The sequence below is a fragment of the Erythrolamprus reginae genome, chromosome 3, assembly GCF_031021105.1.
Source record: "Erythrolamprus reginae isolate rEryReg1 chromosome 3, rEryReg1.hap1, whole genome shotgun sequence".
In the NCBI taxonomy this organism is placed as follows: domain Eukaryota; kingdom Metazoa; phylum Chordata; class Lepidosauria; order Squamata; family Dipsadidae; genus Erythrolamprus; species Erythrolamprus reginae.
Genome location: NC_091952.1, coordinates 223,468,045 through 223,482,611, shown reverse-complemented (window position 1 = coordinate 223,482,611; position 14,567 = coordinate 223,468,045).

The following is a 14,567-nucleotide window of genomic DNA, read 5'->3' as shown; positions in this document are numbered from 1 at the left end:
TCTTGTAACCAGACTTGTGAATGTCACTCAGTGGAGGGAGGGGGGATTCAGATTATCAATTAATATAAAAATCTATGTGTAATATCTGATGTGCACGTTCACTAACAGATCCTTATATCTTTAGATTATATAATTGTCCAAATAGCCTCTTCTGTAATATTTTGATAGCTTTGGGAATCCAAATCATTAAGCACATTTGAGTGGTAACTTCTATAACAAGAAAAACAAGACCTATTTTTTCTGTCATTCCTGACTACTTTAGTAAAAATTAAGCAGATGAGAATAGGAAATGCTTCATCCCTTATTCTTTGGGACAAGTTTATTAAATCATAGATCTATTTCTTTTTTCATTAACTATCTGAAGTTCACAAAATGCAGTAATCTGTCAGAATCTGCATGGTAAGTTGGCCATACTTTATATTACAAAGATACATTTTAAAAGAATTATTAGAGGAGTTACACCAAGTGATAACTGAATTAATGTCGATATCTGAGTTAAATGCAAACTATGCTTTTCTCCCCTTTTCTATGACTAATTATTTAAACTCTGGGTTTAAATATTTTACTGTTATAAAAGGCAAACTAAAGTTTATTTCTAAAATTAAGTAGATTTATTAAACAAAGCCCTTTAATTTAATAATGCCTGACTTTTCCAAATTGCTGGTTTCTCATGAAAAATAATCAAATGCAAAATTTCCATGCCACAATATTGATGTGGCTGTTAATGCAGGGATATAGATGCAACATTCAAGTGAATTATTAGTTATTGGTACAAGAATATATCATTCCAGTTGAGCAAAATGTTCAGCATTAGTGCTATGATATTTTCTAGGGATATAGAAGATGTGCCACAGATTTGCAAACCAATTAAAATAGAATAAGGACAGCATGAAGTAAAGTGGAAAAAAAATCCTCAGCAAATTCATTGACGTGCAATGTTCTTTTTTTGTAATTTTTTGGCATCCTATAAAGGGTAAAAGTCATTTACCAATAAATTTTAACAGGTTCTTAAATTTGAACCATTGCTAACAATATTTTTTGTGTTTTCCATTGAATTTCCTTTGATTGAATTAGTGCAAACAGTCCTTAATTGTGAGACATGTTTTGGGGGGTAAGATTTCAGTCTGCCATTGAGTCACACCAACTGAAGACTAAGGTACACACACACACAGAGAGAGAGAGAGAGAGAGAGAGAGAGAGAGAGAGAGAGAGAGAGAGAGAGAGAGAGAGAGAGAGAGAGACTGTCCTTTGAATTACATAGTTAAATATTGTAGGTTGGTGGTTTTTCCCTATACCCTTGCCTGCATGAGTATGGTGTCCAAGATGGTACTTGCCTAGCATCATTACAGAAGATAAGCTGGGTCTACATAATAATAATAGCATATATTTTATGGGTGCCTTACAGTTTCATCATTACATATGTTAGGTGTTGGTCTTTTCTTTTACCTGTCAACCTCTTTACTATTTTATAGAATTCTATTTAGATTCTCTGAATATGCAGTCACCAGCTTTATGATTCAACATTATATGGTCAGACAATTTTATAAACACTGACACAATTCTACCTAAGCCTGGGATTGCCAGTTATTTTCACTTTATGGCTAAGAGTCTTAGGGCGGTGTTTCTGCACTGTTGAGGTTTCTGTCTTAGCTTTGCTATCTAATCCATACGCTGGCAGACTACTCAACTATATGATGTTGCCATGGCCTTTAATGCAGCTTTCTCCAGTCTGATCACCTCTTTATCACCCCCTCTTTTCAGCTCTGAATGCCTTGGGTATCTTTAGAAAAAGCTGGACATTTTAAAACTTCAGCAGTTTATTCTAAGGAATATGGGAGGTAAAATATATAGGGTCAATATGGAGGTGACCTATTGACTTGCCATATCTAGTGTAGTTGATCTGTTTGTCATTTCTAAGAAAACAACAAATCCAGAGATCGTGTCTTTTGTTTTTTTTAATATAGACATTTTCTAGGGTTCTTCATCTTTAAAACTCTGGAGCTTTGTACCAGATGCAAGCCCAAAACTTTTCTGCTGTCCATTAAAGTACAGTAGTACCTCTAGATACAACCTGCTCCACATGCGAGTATTCCAAGTTACGAGCCGCAACACAAGCGAAATTTCTGTTCGACACCCGAGCTCAAATTTGGGATACGAGCCGAGCTTCCACTAGGTGGCGCAAGAATCTCCTTGCTTCTGGTTATCTCGGCGCGAAAAACAAAGTCTAAAGGCATTCATTCGAGATGCGAGTTGATTGACTTATGAGCTCGGGTCTGGAACGAATTAAACTCGTATGTCGAGGTACCACTGTAGTTTCTTTTCAGGCATTTGTACAAATCTGAAAAATGGTTCCACTTTTTTCTTTGTGCGCACAATCCTGATACTTACCTATATGCATTAAAGAAAGATTTATAAATATTTCTTCAAAATTACATGGTGATTTAGCCCAAGAACTAAAATATGATTGTTTCCTCATACTTGATGTTTTATTGCTAGTCAAAAATCAGGAATTTTTGGAAGGAATTGATTTCAGAAGGGGAAGTGGTTTTCTTTTTTATTCTCACTTTTAGGTTTTTCCTATATACAATAGCTGTTGAAAAATAAAAACACTACTATCACGACCGGTATTAGAATTGTCATACAAAGCCTGAGAAAATCCAAACGGTTGACACAGCTAATTTTTCCAATTGCTGTCACCTAGTGACCATCTGAATATCTGTAGTTTTGTCCTGTTTATTTTTTGGTAAGTGATTTACATCAGTGGTTTCCTTTATTTCAAAGATGTTTATCATAATTTGGAAAAAAACAATTAACTTTTTCCAGCAAACCTCTATATTGTAAGGCACATGATACGAGCAATTAAAACAATACTGTAGAATGTTCGTTGGACATTCGAGAGCACTTAACTATTTAACAGGATTATTCTGATGTGATTCCTTTATGCTTCTAGGGATGAAGAGCAACATTTTGACCTAAAAGTAATAAATAATCTAATTATGAGAAATCAACACTCCTCTTTTTAAATTCTGCTTTCACACTTACAACATGACTCCTGAAAATATATTTGATGTTATCCCTAAAGATAAGACAAAAAATAATATAGGAATTTTAGTGTCACTTTATGTGTTTAAACCTACCCTATCCCCTGCCCACAAGTTGTAATATTCTTCAGTAAGTGGAAGGTCTTTTTAGCAATTGCGATAAAAAAGCTAGCAAGGCAGACCTATATACCTAAGCATAGAAATATAAACACAATATTTTTTTTCTTCTGACTTTGCCTCTTTTAGAACAGAGTTGGTTCAGTGTGCTGAAGGTAAAGAAACAACAAATTCTATGAATTTACCATACCACAGTTGAAAACAAATAAACAATATTACTATCTTCCCAAAACATTTCTCCATTAATTGTTTAACAAATGACATGTTATTCTTTCAAGTACTTTCTATGGACAAACACAATATTTCTTTGTGTGCGAAAGCAAGGCTGACTTAAATGGTGCTAAAGTGTATAATATTAAAGACCATCAGATATAATCAGGCAAATATTTGTGGTGCTTCGAGAGATTTTTTTTTTCTGATGAGTTTAACAGTGTTATTATTCATACATTATTTTTATTGGCAAATCAAAGTCTCATAATGCACTGTTAAAGAAAATGGGTTAATTAATCTCTGTACCAGTTCATACAATTATTATTATTTTATTCTTTATAATATTGCATAATTAAAGGTCAAGGATCGTAATATTAATCATATTGCTGTAAATCATTTACATAACTCAGCATTTTTCTTCAACAAAATACTTATGTTTACAATAGTATAATAACCCATTAACTGCTGCATCAACCTTTAACCACAAAATAAAAATGTCATATGATAGAATCGTCTTTTTTTGGTTCTTGTCCAGAAATCAAAGAGTTAAGGGCTGTGCAGTGATTTCTTTCCTATTTATTAATTTCTATTTATTTTATGGGATTTATTTGTTTTTACCTGAGGAGGGATTTGGGGTGGGGCAGTGCTTATCTGCTGTAAGTGTCTTAACCAAGGGAAGGGTTCAATGGCTTTTTTATACTATCTTATGTACTTATCATCATTTCATTGTGTTGTATTAAAAAACTGTCAATAAATAAGAAAGCAGAAAAATGTTTCAAAAGATTATTTTATTTAGCCTGTATCACAATTTGACCCTTAACCCCATTTTTCCCCGTAGAGCAGTACTTAATATTTTTCTGAACAAAACTTTTTCATGTTGAAGATAGTGATACCTTAGTTATATTACACATGTTCTTTCATTGTCTGAAGTGAAATTAGAAGTTCTTTTAACAGTGCTAAAATGTATGCTTCCTCTAAAGGCAAATTTAAAGGTAGTATAAATGAAGAGGGAATTGGTTCAAAATATTTGAACCAATTAATTATATAAATGATTATATAAAGTTCAGAATCCATACTGACCAAATTTTATTAGGCATAATTATCTTGAATGTTAGGATAGTACTTAGTTTAAATATTTCAGATTCTTTCATCTAGCAAAGTTCATATTCCTTACTTTACTTGATATGAACATTCTGAACCACATGTCAGAATTTTCTGTACTAATTACAAGTTAAATTTGTCTTTGGAAGTTCATATATGTTCTTTTGAGGGGGCACTTTCAGCGTGTCAGTTCTAGGGTAGATTTGCAATTGATTTTCAAGAAATATCTATTTAAAATGAAACCTATTTAAATTTGTGAAGTGCAATATGACCTTGTAATTTTTTTTAAAAAAAACATCCATTGGAAGGACACCCCCCTCCCCCCATTTAACACTATCAATAATTTTGAAACAAGTGGGTTTTTATTTTTGCAAGGGACAATAGCTTTGCTCTAAGCAGAAAAAATATACACAACATTTTTTTAATGATGAAAATGAGCTTGAACCATTACAATAGGGATGAAGAAACAGTAAATTGGAATATTTGACAAGTACCTCAGCAACTACTTCATGGAAACAACTGATGAGAAGGAAGGAAAGAATGAAGGAAGGAAAATAAAGAAAGGGAAGGAAGGAAGGAAGGAGTGAAGGAGAAATAAAATACCCACGTATGTATCAATGAATGTATTGTATGTATTTATTTAATAAATGAATTACTGGTTTGAATTTCACATCTGGCACTAAATAAAGGACTATAATAAGCTAGATGACTTATGCTCAGAAATAAAATTGAAGCAATAAGTATGCAGACATGCATGCAAATATTTCTACCAATATTAAAATGTGTGTCTTATTTAGATGAAATTTATGAAGGAATTATTTGCATATTTAATTGAAAATACTGTATATGTACCATGCATTAAAGCTTAATTATGTTGGCTGAACAGAGCTGACCATCATAATAGAAACATAGAAACATAACAACAATCAGGGATGAACGGAAATTGTACAGTTTTACTGAGTTCTCTGCATTGTTGCTTTGACTACCTGTTTTCAGCATTTGGATCCATTTCCTTTGCTTGCAGGGCCACTGCGGCATCCTTTTTTGTAAAAATAACAATGTTTATTTTTACGTGAAGACCTCCCTTTGAAGGAGCTGGGGAATCCTCCCCACGAAGAGATTCCGGGGATGGAGCTTTGACATCACCGGCAGGTTGCTAAGGATGCCAAGGTGATCACTTCCTGGATTCCATGGAATCCAGAAAATGGTCACCTTGGCATCCTTAGCAACCTGCCGGTGACGTCAAAGCTCCGAACACCGAACATGACCCCGAACTATGCCCGACATTTCAAAAAATTTCGGGTTCGGGTTCGGCATACCGAACACTGCAAAATTCGGTACGGACCCGAATTGTGCGAGTTCAGTTCGCCCATCACTAACCAGCAGCCAACATGGCTACAGCATACAAATCTAATAAATAAAATAAATAAATAAATTTGTTAAGAACAAGTCATGCCAAACCAGCCTCATTTCATTCTTCAACACTGTTACCAAATTAGTAGACCAGCAAAATGCAGTGGGTATAATATACCTGGATGTCAGAAAAGCATTTGGCAAAGTAGATCACAACTTGACTCTTTATAAGCTAGAAAAAGCAGAACCAACTGTATCCAGCAAGTAGTCCTCAATGGCTCTAAATCAATATGGAGAAAAGTAAGCAGTGGAGTACCACAAGATTCCATCCTAGGCCCAGTACTGTTTAATATCTTCATAAATGACCTAGATGAGGGGATAGCAGGAGAACTAACTAAATTTGCAGGTGATACCAAGCTGGCAGGAATAGCAAATACCGCAGAGGACAGACTCAGAATCCAGAGAGACCTTGACAGACTCGAACACTGGGCCCAAACCAATAAAATAAAATTTATCATGTAGAAAAGTAAAGTTCTACACCTAGGAAAGGTCAGGCTGTTTTCCAAGGCACCAGAAAGCCAAACAAGGAATAATGGATGGAAACTGACCAAGGAGGGATTTAGCCTGGAAGTGAGGAAAAACTTTCTGATTGTGAGAGTGATCAATCAGTGGAACAGCTTGCCAGCGGAGGTTGTGAAAGCCCCAACACTTGCAACCTTCAAGGGGGGATTGGACTGCCACCTGTTTTAAATAATATAGGAATTCCTGTTTGAGGGGGTGTTGGACTAAATGACCTGCAAGGTCCCTTCTAACTCTAATAAATAAATATTAGATTTTCCAAGCTGGGATACAGTTTTCAAAATTTCCAACCAACGTAGCTATAGGGCTGAAATGAAAGAAGGAATGAAAACTCCCTTCTTTTGAATAATTTTCTTCCTCATTAAATTCAATCTGCTGTAAAATCAAATATTTATGGGGGGGGGGTAGAGACATACACTGAAAGGAAATACAGTGGTACCTCGAGATACAAGTTTAATTCGTTCCGGACCTGGGCTCTTAAGTCGAGCAGCTCTTATCTCGAATGACTTTTCCCCATAGGAATTAATGTAAATAATTTTAATTGGTTCCAGCCCTCAAAAAACTCACAAAGTTAGTCTAAATTATGCAGAAAGACATGTTTTTAATGAAGAAATGTACATGTACATATAAATGAATAATGAAGTTTCTTTCACTTAACTTGTAAACTTTCTTAAACTTTTAAATTTACATATGTTCAACTTCTCTGCCACCCAATCCTGTAGGACAGAGGTCCCCAACCCTTTTTGCACCAGGGACCGGCTTTAAGCGATCAAGAGAAGAATGGGTGAATGAATGGACGGAGGGTGGGAAGGAAGGAAAGAGGGAAGGGACAGGAACAGAGGAAGGAAACAAGGAAACTTATGAAAGGGGAGAGTAAGAGAGGAATGAGTGAAGGGAGGGAGGGAGGGAAGAAGGTGGGAAGGAGAAAGAAAAGAAGAAATAGAGGAAGGGAAGGTAAAAGAGAGAAAGAAAAAGAGCAAGAAAGAAAGCTGCAAGCACCCCCCCGAGTCCCCCAGGCCGGCTGCAACCTTTTAAAACACGCGCGCCGCTTCGCAGCTGTCTCCTGAAGCCGAACGCGGAAGTTAGCGTTTGGCTTCAGGAGACAGCTCCTTGGCGCTTGTATCTCGAATTTGGGCTTGTAAGTAGAACAAAAATATCTCTCCCCTCCCAGCTCTTATCTCGAGTTGCTCTTAAGTAGAGCAGCTCTTATGTCGGGGTTCCACTGTATATTTCTTCTTAGATTAACTAGGGGCTACTGTGATAGTAGACATCTCCATAATCTTTTCTAGATTACTAACATTTTGCTGTAACATATAGAACAAGGATTTCCTATTTCTCTCTCCTACATTCATCTCCTACATTCATCAACACTGATACAGCCATCACATTTACCAGGTTTTCCACTCTGTCTTCTTTCCTATGAATGTTAGTATCAAGAAGACTTAAGGAAAGACAGTAAAGACAGCCTTCTTTAGATTATAGAATGTGAACTGAAGAGCCATTCATGCATGTGAATGCACTACTGTTTAAGGAGTGATTTTTTTTCCTGTCTTGTTCTTGCATTCTATGATTCATGATTCATTAAGCAACATTATGCTGCATTATTCATGATTCATTAAGCAGCATTTCTGTTAATTCAATAAAGTACATAAAATGTTGTCCTTCTCCCCTTTACCAGAACTACTCCCCCATCTAATCATTGCACCATCATGGCTACTTTAATGGTACATTTAAAAAAAACAAAAAACCCAATACTAAAAACTTTTAAAAGGATACTAAAATTAAAAATGGCTGCAGCATTTTGCTTATCTATCAGCTAGATCAGGGGTATCAAACTTGTGGCCCATGGGCATTATGCGTGTTCTGCCGGGCTCTCTGATAGGAGCCTCCCAAAAATTCAAGGGTACAAATTTCAGACACACACACGTTTGAAAATTCAAAACAATGTTCTTTATCACAAAATTCAAAATAAACTAAGCACTCTTTTTGTATCGCGAAGAGCACTCCTCCCAAAACAACCGGGTAGTCTGTACAATTACCCTTAAGCAGTCATTAAGTACTTAGCTAGCAGTTGTGAAGAAACTTCACACCCCTTCTTCTTCCAACGAAGTGAGACACACACACACATGTTGCTCTGCTTTGTTTTCCAAGGCGTGAAAAAGCAACTAAGTTCAGACAACACAGGATTCCTAACGAACTCCGATCAGATATTCTTCCACAACGGTCAAACCCACATGCTGCTATTTATAGCAGCAGCCCTAATTACTGGAGCCCCACCCAAACACAGGTGGCCTCACTTATTTCCTGTAATATGTTCTTACTTGGTCTGTTCTACGCATAATTCTGCACTTGCGTGGGTCCAAAACGCCATCATCTGAATCAATGGAAGATAAGGGAGATTGATAGCCTGGGCTGTGTGCCAAGCCCTCCTCTGCCGAGTCACTCCCACCTTCTTCTTCGTCCGAGGAAACTAAACTCTGAACTGATTCTGTCAGCAATAACACAGGCCTGTGAAATGTTGAAGTTTCCCCTGCATCCACCTCCCCATTCCCTGGGACAGGAGCTGGGCCAGAGCCAACCACAACAATGCGTCATGTGCTGACCCTATTTTAGTGAAGGGAAAAAAATTACACTTCTGAGATAGATTCCCTTTTCCACCATGATGTTATTACTTGATTCCCTTAAACAAGTGTGATTAACCACAAGTGAGTAAAAATGACCTTATTTTGTTAGTAAACAGAAGAGATAACAATCTCTCATCCTGGCTGCTGTTGAGTGGGCCCATGATGTGGTATATTATGGCAGGTTGTAATGATGACACACTCTCGAGTCATTCATTCAGTATGCAGTACAAGGAAACTCCCGATCATTTACAGTCCATTTCATATCTGATTTACCCAAACATCACAAAATGATGTCCATTTAACTTCTTTATTTTCATTGGTTAAACATTAATCACTTTTGTTTTACAAAGCAAATATAAGTAGATTAAAATAAATGGTTCCGACTGTAATCAGCTTAAATGTGAGCTTCCATCAAATCATTGACCCATTTCAACAGGTGCAGGAGTTAACCTTCCTCTATGCATAGAAATCAATTTGTCCTAACCTTCTCCAAAGCTCCGTTGCAAACCCTTCATTCCCAGATAATTCTCATATGTATTCAAAGTCCGTCTCTCTAAATGTCTCCTCAAAGTGATTTGTTTATCTGTTGCACTGGCAGCAGCTGGTGGAATTTGGAAGCTAGTGTAATTAATACACAAGGCAGAAAAATGGGAGGAAACTTTAAGGGAAAAATAATCTTTATCCTCTCTTCTTCTGTGTATTACGGACACATTATTTATGTATTTATTTATGATATTTATCTACCCTGTCATAGCCCCTTAGCTGAACATATTTTCTGTCAAATAGAAAGTCAACCCTGTCATATGCCAGATTTTATTCATATAGGGATAAGCCAATTTCTAAATATTTTGATTAAGGCCAAAAATTGTTTTGTTGTTGAAATAAAACCATATCAGGGATGAGGGATCTGAAGCCTAGGAAATAAAACTGATTTGACAAGCATTCTAATTGGTCTCCTATGTCTCACATGAAGCTACTTCACTTCCATGATTCTCCCGTTTCTCAGAATGTCACAGCATTGGAGGAGACATCTGAAGAGCTGGGAGAACCTTGAAAGTATTGAAATAAGAATAATTCTTATCTTGTTTTTCTTCCTCCCTGAGGCTACCCTTTAAGGTTCGCCTGGTGCACCAGTTGTGGCCCTATTTGGACAGGGAGTCACTGCTCACAGTCACTCATGTCCTCATCACCTCGAGGTTCGATTACTGCAACGCTCTCTATATAGAGCTACCTTTGAAAAGTGTTCAGAAACTCCAGATCGTGCAGAACGCAGCCGCGAGAGCCATCGTGGGGCTTCCAAGATTCGCCCATGTTTCTTCAACACTCCGTGGCTTGCATTGGCTGCCAATCAGTTTCCGGTCACAATTCAAAGTGTTGGTCATGACCTTTAAAGCCCTACATGGCATTGGACCAGATTACCTCCGGAACCACCTGCTACCGCATGAATCCCAGCAACCAATAAGGTCCCACAGAGTTGGCCTTCTCCGGGTCCCGTTGTTTGGAGGGCCCCAGGGGAAGAGCCTTCTCTGTGGTGGCCCCGGCCCTCTGGAACCAACTCCCCCCGGAGATTAAATTGCCCTCACTCTCCCTGTCTTTCGTAAACTACTCAAGACTCATTTATACCGCCAGGCATGGGGGAGTTGAGATATTCCTTCCCCCTAGGCCATTACAAGTTATGCATGGTATGTTTGTGTGTATGTTTGGTTTTATAATAAGGGTTTTTAGTTGTTTTATTATTGGATCGTCACATGTCGTTTTTATCATTGTTGTTAGCCGCCCCGAGTCTACGGAGAGGGGTGGCATACAAATCCAATAAAAAATTATTATTATTGTTGTTGTTGTTGTTGTTGTTATTGTTATTGTTATTGTTATTAGTGTTCAGAGACTCCAAATTGTTCAGAATGCAGCCACGCGAGTCATCATACGTGTAGTTTGGTACACCCATATAACACCTATGATCCGTGAGCTGTACTGGCTTCCTATTCAAGGTGTTGGTTATCACCTGTAAAGCCCTATATGGCTCATGGCCAGACTATTTACGGGACCATCTCTTGCCGCATACCTCCCAGAGACCAATAAGAGCACACAGAGTTGGCTTCCTCCAGGTCCTGTTGACTAAGCAATGCAGGTCAGCAGAGCTGTGGGGGAGGGCCTTCTCTGTTGCCACCCCGACTCTAAGGAATCAACTCCCCCCCCCCGGTGTCCGTAATGCTCCCACCCTACTGGCCTTCCATAAGGCCACAAAGACCTGGCTTTGCCAACAGGCCTGGGGGCCATGAATTAACAACTACCATGGACAAATTGTATGAATGGAGTGCATGCATGTCAATCGATCCATCAGTCTCAGCAGTATATCCTGCCATCTTCTTGTATAATCCTGCCATCCTCCAAGAATGTGTAATGCTCTCTTCTTTAGTTTTTCTTTACAACAAGAATCCTGAGAAGTAGATTGGGCTAAAAGAATATGTAACTAGCCCACTGTCACTCACCGAACTTCCTCATCTGAGAATGGGCTTGAACTCGGGTATGTCCAATCCTACTTTAACGTTTACCCACTTCCTTACATGGACTCTTCTACAACTTTGGATTTGCCTATATCTAACCTATCTAACCTTTCTGGCTAGAAGGATGAGAGGTAAAAATATCTGTTTCTGCATGAGTTTTTCCTGAAGGTGTTTTTCATGTTTTGAAATGATGGTTCCAGACACCATTCATGATAGCATTCAGTTTCAATAATTGGTCTTGTCTGACACTCTGACTGGTTATGTACTGATTATTTTTCTAGCTGCGTCTTCTTTACATCTATGTACATCTAGGCAGTAGGGAAAGCAAGTAGGATGCCTGGCTGCATAGCTAGAGGTATAACAAGCAGGAAGAGGGAGATTATGATCCCGCTATATAGAGCGCTGGTGAGACCACATTTGGAATACTGTGTTCAGTTCTGGAGACCTCACCTACAAAAAGATATTGACAAAATTGAACGGGTCCAAAGATGGGCTACAAGAATGGTGGAAGGTCTTAAGCATAAAACGTATCAGGAAAGACTTAATGAACTCAATCTGTATAATCTGGAGGACAGAAGGAAAAGGGGGGACATGATCCAAACATTTAAATATATTAAAGGGTTAAATAAGGTCCAGGAGGGAAGTGTTTTTAATAGGAAAGTGAACACAAGAACAAGGGAACACAATCTGAAGTTAGTTGGGGGAAAGATCAAAAGCAACATGAGAAAATATTATTTTACTGAAAGAGTAGTAGATCCTTGGAACAAACTTCCAGCAGACGTGGTTGATAAATCCACACTAACTGAATTTAAAAATGCCTGGGATAAACATATATCCATCCTCAGATAAAATACAGAAAATAGTATAAGGGCAGACTAGATGGATCATGAGGTCTTTTTCTGCCGTCAGTCTTCTATGTTTCTATGTAATATCTTAAATGAAAAAGATCTAGCAGTTTTGTAATGCAGATCAGCCTTTTCTCCATGTGAAACAAGATTAAAGGTAAAGGTTCCCCCGCACATGCATGTCAGTTGTTCATGGTGATAGGAAACAATGTACATCTCTGTTTCTAAGCCAAACAGCAAGCGCTGTCTGAAGATGTTCTCCATGGTCATGTGGCCGGCATGGCTCAACACCGAAGGTGCAGGGAGGGCTCTGAACTTCCCACCAAAGTGGCCCCTATTTTTCTACTTCCATTTTTTACGTGCTTTCTATCTGCTAGGTTGGCAGAAGCGGGCACAAGTAACAGGAGCTCACCCCACTTCAAGGCACTAGGGATTCAAACTGCTGAACTGCTGACTTTCTGATCAACAAACTCAGCATCTTAGCTACTGATCAACTTCATCCCTTGAAGTAATATTACCTGTTAGCAAATCTTAATGCTAAAGTTGACTGTGTCACCACAAACTAACAAATATAAATACTAGCAAGTGAATGTTTAATTAGCAAAGAGTTAGCCAAATGAACAACAATCCCATTGTATCCTAAAGTATAGAGAACCACATTTTCTCTCTGCCTGCCCAGAAAATAAGATGCTAGCTGTTACTTAAATTCAAAGTACATAAATTCTCTGTGTTAGCAGGCATTTGAACTTTCAGTGCTTGTAAATTAATGACAAACTTGCAATGCTTGCCATAATGACTTTAATTTCCTTTCTAAGATATAGGCTAAACAGTAGAAGGCATGAAGTCACAACTTGTGATTTCTTACGTAAAATTAACTTTGTTTCTCTGCTTTTTGCCTTATAATATGTGTGTTGTCAGTGGCCTCTTTTTCCTATGGAACTCAAGTTGCAACCCATAATTTACCAGTGTATATCTTCTGAACATCATAAACTCAACTTTTGTCTCTTGTCTTTAAAAAGTTTAAACATGTTTTTGTTATTTAAAAAAAACCAAATAAACAAAAGTGGCAATTAAGAAACTTGGGAAAAGATTTGCTTCCTTTTTCTTTATAGAGTGCTGTCTTGCAATATTAAGTAGTGTAAGAAGAATATCGATGTCTTATTGATGGTTCTACCTGCAATTAATATGTTATCTACAGCCAATAGCTGTACTAACATTTCCTTCTAAGTCTGGCTGAATTTAGTGAGCTAATTCTAACCTAATAATGTCCTATAATTACGGCATATATTATTGCACTGCTTCCTGAGTGCTACACTCCTATAACTAAAATTAAGTACTTTTATTTCACTTTGAGATATGGCTATTTGATTTTCAGGATTATGATAAATTAAGTAATTTAAATAAAAATGTTAAAGCATGATTCAAAGACCCAGGAACAGTACTTGTAATCCAAAGTGTTGTTTTAGTTGATGTTGTAGCACTCGTTGGCAGGAGTTACTGTTGACTTAACAGTTTCAGTTTCTCCATTTGTTTCTAAATACACACACACACACACACAAGCACCCACCTACCAATCTTTAAGAAAATGAGATGCATATATTATTACACCATTTGTTCAACTTGCTGAGAATTACATTTCCTAGGGCATGTCCATGTATATTTTTGCTTGACTCTTAGTAAAATATTTGCTTTGGATCTCCTTAAGAGAAATTTTCACCTATCAGGCTGTACACAGTTTGTATAAGAATTACTTCAGTCCCCCTCTGAATTAGATTTAGAAACTGAATTTAGTAGATCAGATCAGCATGCCTTCATTTGTTTCTTAATTGTCTGATTGACATAATTATTAAGTGCTTTTGGTACTAGGCCCAGTTCCTAGGGAATGGGGAGGAACAATTTACCTTGGAATCAGCAGAGCAGGTCTTTGGGAAGGACTCAGAATGCCGAATGTATTCTGAACATCTGGCTGACTGTGCACTGAACCCTAATAGTAATAGAAACTCATACTAGATTGATTATTACCTGGGTCCACAAAGACTGTGTTAGGTGTTGGAGGTCCTGAATATCTGTTGACAATAGGTTGTGCAGACCTCAGGATTGTTAACTGGACAGTCAGGGCCAGAAACTGCAGGACTACTGAATGAAAAGGTGTTTGCCTATCATAAATAAATGCATTGAAGCTAGTACAACATG